The sequence below is a fragment of the Lithobates pipiens genome, unplaced genomic scaffold, assembly GCF_037356315.1.
Source record: "Lithobates pipiens isolate NorthernLeopardFrog02 unplaced genomic scaffold, aLitPip1_a1.2 Scaffold_19, whole genome shotgun sequence".
In the NCBI taxonomy this organism is placed as follows: Eukaryota; Metazoa; Chordata; class Amphibia; order Anura; family Ranidae; genus Lithobates; species Lithobates pipiens.
In genome coordinates, this window is record NW_027507764.1 from 535,463,242 (window position 1) to 535,476,707 (window position 13,466).

Consider the following 13,466-nt stretch of genomic DNA (forward strand, 5'->3'; position numbering starts at 1 on the left):
AGGCCAGCTCAGGAAAGTCCAGACGACCTCGGTCTACTCAGTCCTGTTAGTAGATACTTCTTGCTTCTTGAATGGTGAACCTTCCAATTCTGGAGTCTCTGAACCTCCAGGCTTTCCAGCGAAGTTCCGTGACTTTCCAGTGCTGGGGTCTATGCACCCCCAGGCCTTCCAGCCCTGTTCCTGTGGGTCACATCTTGCAGTCTTTCTGGATTGAATCTCATCCCATCTCCCCAGGGAACATGTGACCCCAGTGTATGAACCTGCTCCTGTCCAAACAAATTAACGATTGGACTAGGGACATACACACTGTCTGTCCCTCAATCCCTGCACCCGCCTCCTCTCCAGAACATTCCTCTGGAGAAGCAAGAGAGGGTTTTCCAGGGTGGTGAACAGGTGGTCACACCCCCCTCTAACCTACAACTCCACCCTAACCCAAACAAAACTTTCCAGGCCTAAACAGTAAGGCACTGGTAATTTCTCCTATCTCCTACCTATTAGCACCCACCTGAAAGTGGTGGGCGCTACATACACCCCTCCCCCCCAAAATCACAACTGTCCCCAGTTGTGGAAAGGGATCCATGAACTAGGAACAGTCCCCAACCTACTGTACCTCCTAACCACGAGGCATCTCATAAAATCAATGAGTGTATATTGTGAATAAATGTACAACAAATGTTACAGAACAGTTACACAAAATTCCTAACTATCCATTTCTAACTCAAAGAAAATTACAAGGAGAACCAAAGTACTACCCCCAAAAGGATAGCACTTCCATTACCCCGGGTTTTCTGGTGTTTCTTCAGACAGCCATCCCGCACCTGTAATGCCTCGTACACACGGTCGAACTGTTTGACGTACTTAGTCCGTTGAAACACATTTCAGCGGACAATCCGCTCGTGTGTGGGCTTCAGCGGACTTTTTCAGCGTGCAGTCCGGAGTACTAAGAATTTTGTTTTTTCCAAAAATCTGTCCGTCGTACTTTGGTTTCAGCAGACAATACAGTCGTCAGTATGCTAGTCCGACGGACTAAGAATGGCGCATGCCCAGAAAGGATTTACAGGGCTTTGCTGTGTCTTGGACTTCCTATTTCTAGTCCCGTCGTACGTGCTGTACGTCATCGCGCAAGCTTTCGTCGGACTGTTTGGGTATCCGTGTGTGGTCAAGTCCGTTCAGTGGAAAGAACGCCGGATTGTACGTCGGATTGTATGACGGACTAAGTACGTCAAACAGTTCGACCGTGTGTACGCGGCATAAAAGAAACAAACTATCTCTCAATCTGTCTAAGCAAATCAATAAACCACAATTGTATGGCATGTGTGATCCTGTCAGGACCTCCATCCCCTCAAAAGAAGTCAGCTAGACTTCTGCAGGATGCAACCTGAACAGACACTCCAAAATATATACAAGAAGAAGCCAGATAACTTTCTGAATGGCTTCAATAGAAGTCCAGAACTTTTAAATCAACAAAGGGAATAGACAAGGACAGCAAGGAATAGTGTCCATAGCTAGCCAGCCAGGCACTGGTGCTGTTGCCCTGTATAGGAAGTCCTTGGGATAGCCCACCCTAACCCATCTGTGCTCTTGTAGTCCGTGGCAAGCCCAGCATATCTGTAGATCACTTTACAGATAGTACCGGGGGTCTGGCAATCTTTGGCGTGTGTCCCCTTCCCCTCTGACCGAGATAGAGTATGATTTGGTTTGCTGTCCAGGTTTCTGCACGATAACTCTGTCCTTGTAAAGCCCTTCCCTGCTGCCATTCTTTGTGAATGTCTTGAAACCTCACCCACATCTCATGGTCAGGGGTTGTTTGTTCTTCAGCGTGTGTCCCCTTCCCCTCTGACCGAGATGGAGTATGACTTGGTATGTTGACCGGGCTTGTGGACCAGGACTTTGTCTCTGTAGATGGCCCTTCCCTGCCGCCACTCACGATAAATGGGGGGCCACGGTGGGTGGTCGGAGGAAGGGGGTGAGGCTTAGCAGCGTTGGCGTGCTTCAGCATCCACAACCCAAAAAGAAAGCTCTATTTGTGGGAACAAAATGATAAAAATTCAGTTTGGGTACAGTGTAGCATGACTGCCCAATTGTCATTTAAACAGCGACAGCGCTGAAAGCTGAAAATTGTCTTGGACAGGAAGGGGTGTAAGTGCTCTGTATTGAGGAGGTTAAACTATATTTTGAAAAGTGTTTAACCACTTGCCGCCTGCCATATAGCAAAATGACGGTGGCAAAGTGGTTTTAATATCCTGACCAGACGTCATAAGACGTGATCAGGATATTAAGCAGCTTCACGCCCCCGGGGGCGCACAATGCCGGCGAACGTTGTTGCAGTGTCTATCTGACACACTGCAACTACGATCTCAGTAAAGAGTCTCCGTAGCCGTGTCCATTCACGGCTGATCACAGTGTAAATAGGAAGAGCCGGTGATCGGCTTTTCCTCACTCACGCCTGGCAGACGCGAGTAGAGGAGAGCCGATCGACTGCTCTTCTGACAGGGGGGTCTGTGCTGATCGATTATCAGCACAGCCCCCCGAGGATGCCCGCACTGGACCATCAGGGACACCACCAAACCACCAGGGATGCCCAGCACCAGGTATGCCCCCCTAGACCACCAGGGATGCCAGTCAGTGCCCACAATGGATGCCAATCAGTGCCCACAATGGGCATCACTGATTGCCATGCATAATTGTTTGGCACTGATTGGCATACATCCCTACAATACTGTTCACTACAATGCCGCCTATCAGTGCCCATCCGTGCTGCCTATCAGTGCCCATCCGTTCCACCTATCAGTGCCCATCCGTTCCACCTATCCATGCTGCCCATCCATGCCAATCATGCCACCTATCAGTGCCTATCTGTGCCACCTATCAGTGTCTATCTGTGTCGCATATCAGTGCCACCTATCAGTGCCGCCTATCAGTGCCACTTCATTGGTGCCACATCATCGGTGCCCATCCGTGCCGCCTTATCATTGCCCATCACTGCAGCCCAATCAGTGACCATCAGTGAAGGAGAAAACTTACTTATTTACGCAGTTTTGTAACTGAAACAAAAAAACATTTTTTTTTTTTAATTGTTTAGCAAAAAAAAAAATCCCAGAGGCGATCGAATACCATCAAAAGAAAGCTCTATTTGATAAAAATTTAGTTTGGGTACAGTGTAGCATGACCGCACAATTGTCATTCAAAGTGCGACAGCGCTGAAAGCTCAAAATTCATCTGGGCAGGAAGGTGTTTAAGTGCCCGGTACTGAAGTGGTTAAACTATCTCTAATGTGCTAACAAAAATTTAAAGAACCCCTGTCTCTTAAAGACCACTATTGTAGTATAACTCTGAATTTACCTGTCTGTGGTGACAGCGTGTGTACAGATGTTTGCAATTTCATTGTTATTGCTAACCTTGTGAAATGTTCCTGCTTTTTGATAAAGCAGGTGGTGGCAGTTTAAAGGGTTCATTTCCAAGATAACTTAACCCGGTGACAAGCACTCTCAATTTGTTGGCCCTTAGATTGTGGTCCCGCAATCTGGAAAAATCTTTGTTCAGGGCACAACTTAAAGCGTCATTTTGGCATAAGTGACAGTGCGAGGTGAGGTTGACCAGTCTTTTTGTCACTAGTTGGTGAGAAGGCCAGTGGTCTGGCATCGTGTTTCGTCACAAACATAGCCACACAGGCAGGGCCGGACTTACCATTGGGCTTGACTGGGCTCAAGCCCATGGGCCCTGCCCAATAGAGGGCCCCGCAGGCCCCGCCTAGATACATAGCCGAGTGTACTTGGCTTGGCTCCGCTCATAGTCATGCCCAGTCCCACCCTATGATGGACATAACACAGGGACTGCGCGTGACTGTGAGCCGAGACAAGTAAACTCGGCTACTCCCAGCTGCGCTCGTAACTGCGAGAGGACCTAGAGCCGCCGAGAAGACCTGAGAGCCACGAGAGTCGCCGGGAGGACCGAGAGCTGCTGAAAGCCACCAAGAGCCGCCAAGAGGACCCGAGAGCCACCGAGATACACAGGACTCTGTATCTCGGCGGTGCCATTTTTAAACTTAAGGACAGCAATGACAAGGCTGCAAATGACACTGGGGCAAGGCTGCAGATGGACACTGATAAAGCTGAATTGATGGGCATTTAAATGTAATTTTTTTCCCTAAACTTCCCTCCTAAAAGTTTTTTCGCTTAAAATTCCTTCCTAAACTTGGGGTGCGTGTTATACGCTGGCGCTTGTTATACGCCAATAAATACGGTAATGAATAGAAGGTAGGGCCCGAAAGTGACTCAAGCCCAGGGGCCCCCACCACCCTAAGTCCTGCCCTGCACACAGGGACAGGAAATGTGTTATTCACAGGATTACAAGAAAACAAAAGCCTCAAATCAAAGCAGCCCCTACACATAAGGACTTGCAAGCTGCAATATATTACATTTTTTTTTTTTTGCATTTAGTTATGTTTCAAAGTACAATTAAGGGCAAAATAAAAAATTACATGATAATAAAACCATGGTCTGCATGTGAATATTAAGAAAAATATTAATAATGGCAAATTAAATTGATGAAAGGAATCCATATAGTGAACACATTCTTTTGAATATTGGTATTTTAATGATTGACTTACTGATAGATTTAACTTTTTCCCAGAAAGAAACAGGAGCATAGCAGACTAAATTCACCCAACAGACGCACATAAATTAATTTATTTAAAAAAAGTAAAAAATTGCATGCAGGCTCTTTGACGTTCACAGTTGCAATCCTAATTGCCCTGAGAGTGCCCTTCTTCCTGGAGTAAGGAGCACGTTTTTGATTCTTCTTCTCATTTATCTCCTCCTTTGCTAGCAAGTTCCTGTGTTGACAGATGATTCCAGCGGGGACTGGAACATGAAAGTGCAATTTGTGATTTTTTTTTTTATTTGAATAAATGAAGTGATCACTCTGTTTCTTTTGTTTCAGTCTGAGCATTTTTCCTGGGATACTATGTAGGAGCTTGCAAAGATTAATGTGATTGCTAGACTATGATGTGGCTTCTTGCCTTTTTAGTTTGTCTGGTCTCTGTGAGCACATTCCAAGGTCTTGAGAGAGTTCTTTGGCTTTTACCCATCATGAGGTGTTTCTTGTGTGACACCTTGGTAATGAGACACGTTTTTATAGGCCATCAGTTGAGACTGAACCATCTGATATTAATTTGCACTGACAAGGGGCAAGATTGCTTTCTAATTATTGATAGATTCCAGCTGGTGTCTTGGCTTTCCATACCTTTTTGCACCTTCATCTCTTCAGTACTTTTTCTCTGTGTCATTCTATTTCATTACACATAACCCTATTTCTGAACTTATTTGTTTTGGTTTCTTTGTATGTTTGGATTGCATGGGCTGTTACCAATGTAGTTTACCTAGTAAAATGGTGACGTGTTCAATACTTATTTTACCCGCTGTATATATATGTATATATCTTTTTTTTTTTTTTTTTGTTATTTAGGACATAGTAATGATTGCAGTTGTAATTGTGGTTTCATTCATAGTTTTGCCTTTCAATTAAATTTGGTGTGTATCTGCCACAAGGTGGTCCTGGGGATACATTACAAAAAAACACACATGCCACGTCCCGATAATTAACTTTTCTAAAAAAAAATAAAAAAAATTGTTGACAATAATGGACTTTTTAGGCATAGATATAAATATAACAAAAAAAGGGGAAAAGAAAGAGATACATTTAAAACTGTTTTTATTTTTCTAAAAAGAAAAAAACAACAAACCAGATCTCAATACTTCCTATCCTGTCTAGCGTATTAGAGGTACATCACATTCTGTATATATTCCCATAGCTATCCAACATAGGGACATTAAGGAAAAAATGACCATCAATACAGGAAGTAATTTTCATAGACAGGATAACAATTAAGAATCAGCTCAGAGATATTTAGACGCTCTACACGTTTCGCGTTCATCATAACGCTTCATCAGGAGCATATCATTTTTATTCCCTTTGGGTAACCAAAAAAGAAAAAGAGAGGTGTCTCTACAGGAATAAAATAGTATTGTAGCCAATATGTCATATATAGATAAGCTCACAAGGAAGCAAGAACTCCAAAAATATATAGGGCAGGAAAAAGGATTATATAAACCATAATCTTCCAATTGATCCAATCAAGAGTTCCAGACTGTCCTTGAGGGAGAGGGGGAAAATAAGATCACCCCTCAATGCTCTCCTCACCTCAACAACCGGGCTGCTGTGAGAAGTTTTGCCTTTCCTCTCTGAATTGTAGAAAATTACCTAAATCCCATTTTACTCATATTATCGCCATGCTTGGTGATGTATGATAGTAATTTATTCTCTGTACTTGGAGTTTGGGCTTGTTTAAATAGTTGGTAATCTGTCAAAAAAAGCAACTAAATGAATAAAGTACAACAAGGACCTTAGCTATGTCAGCCTCTAAAGCCTCATACACACGGTCTGATTGTTGAACGACCAAGCGCCTGATTTTTGTCAAAAGCGTGTGTGCAGGATTTTGTCTAGCATACTAACTATCCGCAAATGGTCATTTGACAAACACGAACATAGTGATGTACTATGAGAGTAAAAAAAGGAAGTTAATTTCTCAAGCGCTACCCTTTGGGCCCCTTTGCTAATTTCATGTTAGTAGAAGTTTGAGCGTTGATTCGCGATTTTCAGATCGTACAAAACAAATGCCTTTTAAAATACGTTTTGCATAACTACATCCAAAGCAGCTTTATGACATTGAAGGACCTAACCCACAGTCCCTTAGCTCACCCATTATACATAACTCTAACCCCTCCAAATCCCCCCACAAATGTCGTGACAATATTTTGGAGTAAATGGCCTTGACGGCCTTTTTATTAACAATTACCGTAAAATTAAATAAATAACATTTTAAATAACCGTTACCAACTTTTTGTACTTTTTTGGGGTCTTCCAGGGAAACAACACACCACTGGTCACTGCAACCAACTTCTTTTAAACTTTAGGCCTCCAGTCGCAAGCCCCCTGACTCAGAGATGGTACTCAACCTTCACAGTGACCTACCTTTTACCCCTTCCTGGTTAACCCCTCGTTAACCGGAAGATACCTGAGAATCCATACCACAGATGGATACCAACCATGTTGTATACATATAACATCCATCTTCTCCTCCTCCAAAGACCCACCACTGCCAGGCTTTCCTGACAGACCTCCTTTTCATAAACCGAAAAAACTCAGGGAGGGTGGGTGGGAATCTTCAGCTCTGCCACTCCCAAGTGATGTCACTCTCCTTCCTCCTTCTTCTTTCCTGCACCTGAATGCCTCCCTGCTATGGCCCCTCCTCTTTTCTTAAAGGTGACAACTTTTTATTCCAGCAAGCATGACTGTGAAGTCCACACTGTCATGCCGTCCCTGTGCTCATCCCATTCTCTCCTTACACTCCGGGACTCCCTTTACATTGACGGACTTACCCCACAGTCCCTTAACACATAACTCTAACCCCTCCAAATCCCCCCACAAATGATGTGACACGATTTTGGAGTAAATGGCCTTGACGGCCTTTTTATTAACAATTAAGGTAAAATTAAATAGATAACATTTTAAATAACCGTTACCAACTTTTTGTACTTTTTTGAGGTCTTCAAGGGGAAACAACACACCACTGGTCATTGCGACCAACTTCTTTTAAACTTTATGCGTCCAGTTGCCAGTCCCCCGTCTCAGAGATGGTACTCAACCTTCGCTGTGACCTACCATTTACCCCCTCCTGGTTAACCCCTGGTTAACAGAAGGTACCTGAGAACCCCATACCACAGATGGGTACCAACCATGTTATATACATATAACATCCATCTTCTCCCCCTCCAAAGACCCACCACTGCCACAGCACGAAAGGGGTAACACCCTACCCTTGTGTGCACCTCCACACCCTCAGTGCTCGCTATATACCCTGCCGTAAACCCAGAGCCCAAAGATCGGTACCCACGTCATTAAGGTGTACCCCATAATTTCTGAGATACCTCCATGTATCCACCTCCAGCTCTCTATGATGTATGGCCACACCCCCATTCCTGATCACAAACCTGCTCACCGCCTTGTTTACTTTAACGTATGCCCTATCCACCTTTTTAGCTAACCAAGCCCACCATATCTGACCAAACAATATAAACGTAAAAAAATCACATTTTACATCGTGTATGAGGTTCCGCATAGGTCTGGCTCCCATGTCGTTCCTCCCCACATGTAGCACCAAAACATCTGGTGTCCTATCCAGGCGGGAGAACCCATGTACTTCCGAAAGCACCCTGTTCCAAAGCATACCCAAAACCCCGATCCATTTGACTTGAGCTTCCCATGTGAGGATACCCAGCAGCTTACTGTTCGGCCCAACATCAGCTCATCTGGCCCACCAGTAAAGGTAGGAGTGACCCAGGATCCAAACGAGGCCAACCTCTCCACCTGTGAACAAGAAAAAACAGTGAGCTCCCCCATAAATACCTCAATACAGTAAAAGTCATAAAAAAACATGTGAGACCTAATTCTGTATCAAATGTGGGTGAATATATAGCTTAAATCCCACCTACCAATCTGTTTAAATGCTCCATAACTAAGACCCGCCCTGGAAGCCTCAGTGGGTCATGGCCAGCCACTGTCAAACATTTTCGAAATTCTGCTATGAGCTGGAACCTTGACAAGGACGAGCCATCCCTGTGTACCGGAAACAAGCCTGTGACACCAGGACGCATGTCCCGGAAAGATTCCACCATTTTCACTGGGCAAATGTGTGGCTCCGTAATCTGAAACACTTCAAGTTGCATGCCCCTACTGGTCTGATCAGTTTATGACCATCTTACGCACATTCTGACCGAATCCTGCAAAATGTTTACATCCCCCACTAACAGCCCCCCTTGAGCCTGTTTTGAAGGGCTGACTAGCTCACTTATCCCTAACGCCCCAAAGAAAACCAGTGCAAAGGCCACGAGGAATAGAGCACATTAATACTCTGAGCTGCAAATGTCACTCAGACACGAAAATAAAACATGTAACATGTCAAACGAAAACTCCCATCCCTTTTCTTATGCACTCTCCTGTACCCCTTTACCGCTTGTTTTACCCAAAAATCTTTCGTATAGTCCCCTAGTCCTTGCAATTTGAAAAGAAAGGCCAAACCTGCCAACTTACGATTGATGGCAGCTGCCGAGATACCCTTCTCTAATTCCATATTAATAAAATAGAGGACTGCGTGGGCTACCTCTCGACCTTCGGGGTGATCTCAAGCTTGTGCATGCTAACCATTCTTGCCATACCTTGGAGTAGGCATTCCAAGTAGCCGTACTCACCGAGCATTGAATCCACCTTGTTGCATTCCCAAGGCAATTTTCCACATCCAGTCGGGACAGGTGACCCCGCGTTACTCTGCGTCTGGTGCCAACTCCCGGAACCTGTCCCATTGAAAACAAGACAAAGCGTCAGCCAAGGTGTTATCAACTCCTGGAAAGTGCACAGTGTAAATGAAAGCATTCAATTGCAAGCAGCGCAGTACCAAATTTCGCAGAAACCTGACCACAGGCATGGACGTCACCGACAAGCGGTTAACCACCTTGACGACCCCAAGATTGTTACAATTGAAATGCACTTTAAAGTTGCTACCATAATCGGAAAAAGTTCCAGGAGGACTAGGTTCTACAAGAAACCAGCCTCATCCATGCTGGAGGCCAGCAAGCTGCGCTCCATTGTCCGTGAAAGAAGGCCCCATAGCCTGTGGAGTCTGCAGCATCGATGAACAACTCCAAATCGCAATTGTTGATGGGACCCGACATCCATAGAGCGTGCCCATTGAATGACTCCAGGAAGTCCTGCCACACCTGCAAGTCCTCCCTGTGTTCCCTGCGACATTTCTTTTGTCCATGTGTCCATTGAAGTGGAATGGACATAATCTAAACTTTATTTTTCTTTACTTCAGACAATAGCTGGTTCTATTCCATTTCCCAACTCTCCAATTGACACACCAACCCATCATCCAAAGGGGACATCAACATCTTATAAATACTAGAAATCCCCTGTCTATTTATTCCTCCTTGATCGACTAATCTTTCCCAGGAATTTAGCCTAGAAGCCGCGTGGAAAGGTTTTGGAAGAGACTTTACAAAATGTTGAACTGTATGTCCACAATTCCCATGGTATTGTACCATACGTTTCTCGCAGCTCCAATAGTGAACAAAGGGCATTCCCTTTCAGGACGTCTTTAAGCCTGAGATGAACCGAAAGGGTACATTTTAAATACTGATTGTTGTCTTTCCCCAGCGGGAAATAGTTGTTGCCTGTCAGGGGCATCAGGGGACTATTATGCTGCCATGATATACTTTTAAGTAGCTTATCCCATACTCTTAATGTTTCTATAGTAATTGGGGCCATTTCTCCGGAGAGATCTCTATATTGTCTTGGGATCTAGATACTCTGGACCAAGGCAGATTTACTCACATTTTCCTCCAATGACACACACTTTTTATGCGGGGAACCGTGGACCCAGTCCAATAGTCTCCTCAATACTGCTGCCTCATGATATTTTTCAAAATCTGGAAGGAATACACCCCCCTTCTCTTTCGGTCTACTCATTATTTTATAGGCAATACGATTGCCTCTATTATTCCATACGAATTTCAGCCGTATCAATCTAAGAGTTTTAAAATAAGCCCTGGAAATATTAATCAGAAGGCTTTGGAAGATATACAGGGCTTTCGGGAGAATCATTTTATTCACACTTATCCTGCCAAACCATGACAGTCTATGTGCAGGGTATCCTTTCAAGTCTTGTTTAATTTTATTCAATAGAGGTAGATACTTGTCTTGGTATAGATCTGTTGTTGATATTGCCAGGAATATTGCCAGATATTTTAATCCCTTTTGCTTCTACATAAAGGGAAAAATAGCTACAAGGACCCTACCTTCAATTGAGGAAATAGACATATTTAATATCTTCGTTTTCTCCATATTAATCTTTAGATTTGAAACAGCCCTGTAATTAATTACTCAGTTCTGCCAGAATCTTTGGGAGTGTTTGTGTAGGATTCGTTATATAAAACATATCATCTGCAAAAGCGTATCTCTTATGTTCTTGATTTCTATACCTACAATTTCATAGTTAGCATTGCACTGCATAAAATTATTTGGCTGGCTGACTAGCTGGCTGGCAAGTAATTGTATAAATACACAGCAAGCAACTTGGAGAATATGGATGCAGACCATTATAGGCATATGTAATCCAGATATAATTTCAGACTTCCACTTCTAAAAGGGAGGGAAATGCAGACGCCTCACAAAACAGTTTCCATGGGCCAAAACAAAGCAGCCATTGTAAGCTAAGCATAGTATTTCCTCATTTCCTTCCTCATTGGTAATTCAGGTAATACAGGTAATACAGGTAAGTATACAATCATGCGGATAGATGTACAGGTAGGAATACAGGTAGAAATATAGGAATTTTATGAGTATTTTATAGTTGTTATACAGGAGCACAAGTCTTATTGCATGTATTTCCTCAGGTGGTAGAAAGCTATACAGGTAGATACTAAGCAGCTATGCGACTGTGCAAGTAGATTCACGTAGATATATGAAGATAAATTCAGTCAATCTGGTAGGAAAGTTCAAACTTCCAAAAAATGATGCGACAATATAAAGGAAAGCAAATAGTCCACATATGCAATCTTATAGACATGTGTAGACTGAAATATTTATTTTTGGAATTTCGTTTTTGTCCAAAAAATACATTTATTTAGTTACTCCCGAAATTCGTTTTTATTTTTTTTGTTTTTCGTAAAAAAATTGCATTAGTCCGAAAATCCAAATGAATTAAGGTCAAATCTGTCAATGAAGCCTCCAGCAGCACTGAAGGTGCGTTCCGAAAGAACGCTGGATGCAGGACAGGCCAGTAGCTCAATTGCATGCTGTGCAAGCTCTGGCCAGTGATCCCTCCTCAATTTTCGGTGGGAAAGGTGTCCAAGTCTGACCTTGCCCCTAGGTATTCCTGCACCATGTAAATCAGACTCTGGCGATGGTTGCTGGAACTGGTCATACCTTGGGGCTGCGGACTAAAAAATTGTCTGAACGCATCGGTCAGACGGTCACCTTCTCCACCGCTCCTTCTGTGACTGACGGAAGCCTCAGCAACATGTTGTCCAGGACCAGGAGTTTGTAACCTCCCAGTCTCTGGAAACGCATTGCACAGACCTTTCTACAAGGCCTCCTGGAGATGTCTCATCTTCTGCTCCCTCTGCGAGGGCAAGATAAGGTCCGCAACCTTACCCTTGTACTGTGGATCAAGGAGAGTGGCCAGCCGGTAATGGTCCCTCTCCTTGATCTGAAGAATTCGAGGATCTTTCCGCAGGCTTTGCAGGATCAGGGAGGCCATGCAGCGTAGGTTAGCTGAGGCATTCGGTCCGGAGTTCTCTGGGTCACTAAGGACAACATGATCCGCAGCCACCTCCTCCCAGCCACGTACAAGTCCACGTGATTCTTGGGACTGTAAATCATCCCTAAAAGACTGCTGATGCTGAGTGCCAGGCTCCACCTCCATGCTGACACAAGCCTCCTCCTCCTCCTCTTCCTGTGTGATGGGTGGGACAGCAGGAACACTGTCTGGATAAAGGGGGCCTTGAGAGGCAAGGAAGTCCTCCTCTTCCTGCCTCTGTTCTGCCTCAAGTGCCCTGCCCATTATTCCATGCAGCATGTGCTCCAACAGGTGGACAAGAGGTACAATGTCACTGATGCATGCACTGTCACTGCTCACCATCCTCGCGGCCTCCTCAAATCATGACAGGACAGTGCATGCATCCCTGATCATGCCCACTGGCATGGTGAAAAAAAAACAAGCTCACCTGACCCTGACCTGGTGTCGTAGTTGCACAGGTACTCATTGATGGCCCTCTGCTGCGTGTGCAGCCGCTGCAGCATGGCCAACGTTGAGTTCCACCTGGTGGGCATGTCACATATAAGGCGGTTCTTGGGCAGGTTCAACTCCTTTTGGAGATCAGCCAGCCGAGCACTGGCATTAAATGATCGGCGGAAATGCATACAGACTTTCCTGGCCTGCCTCAGGACATTCTGTAAGCCCGGGTACCTGCCCAAGAACCGCTGCACCACCAGGTTAAGGACGTGAGCCACACAGGGCACATGGGTCAGTTGTCCCTGTCGGAGGGCGGAGAGGAGGTTGGTGCCATTGTCACAAATCACCATTCCTGGCTTAAGCTGGCATGGCGTCAACCACCTCTCGGCCTGCCCCTGCAGAGCTGACAAAATATCGGCCCCAGTGTGGCTCCTGTCATCCTGCCTGTGGCCAATTATGGCTCTCCTCGCTGCCGGTGCTGTGATTGGCCAAGCATGCAGGGGCACAGTGCATGCTTGGCCAATCATGAGCCAACAATGCACTACAATGGCACAGTGCATTGTGGGCCATGAGCGCCACACGAATTGGGCGTGAGCGGCCCATAACGTTCGGTATT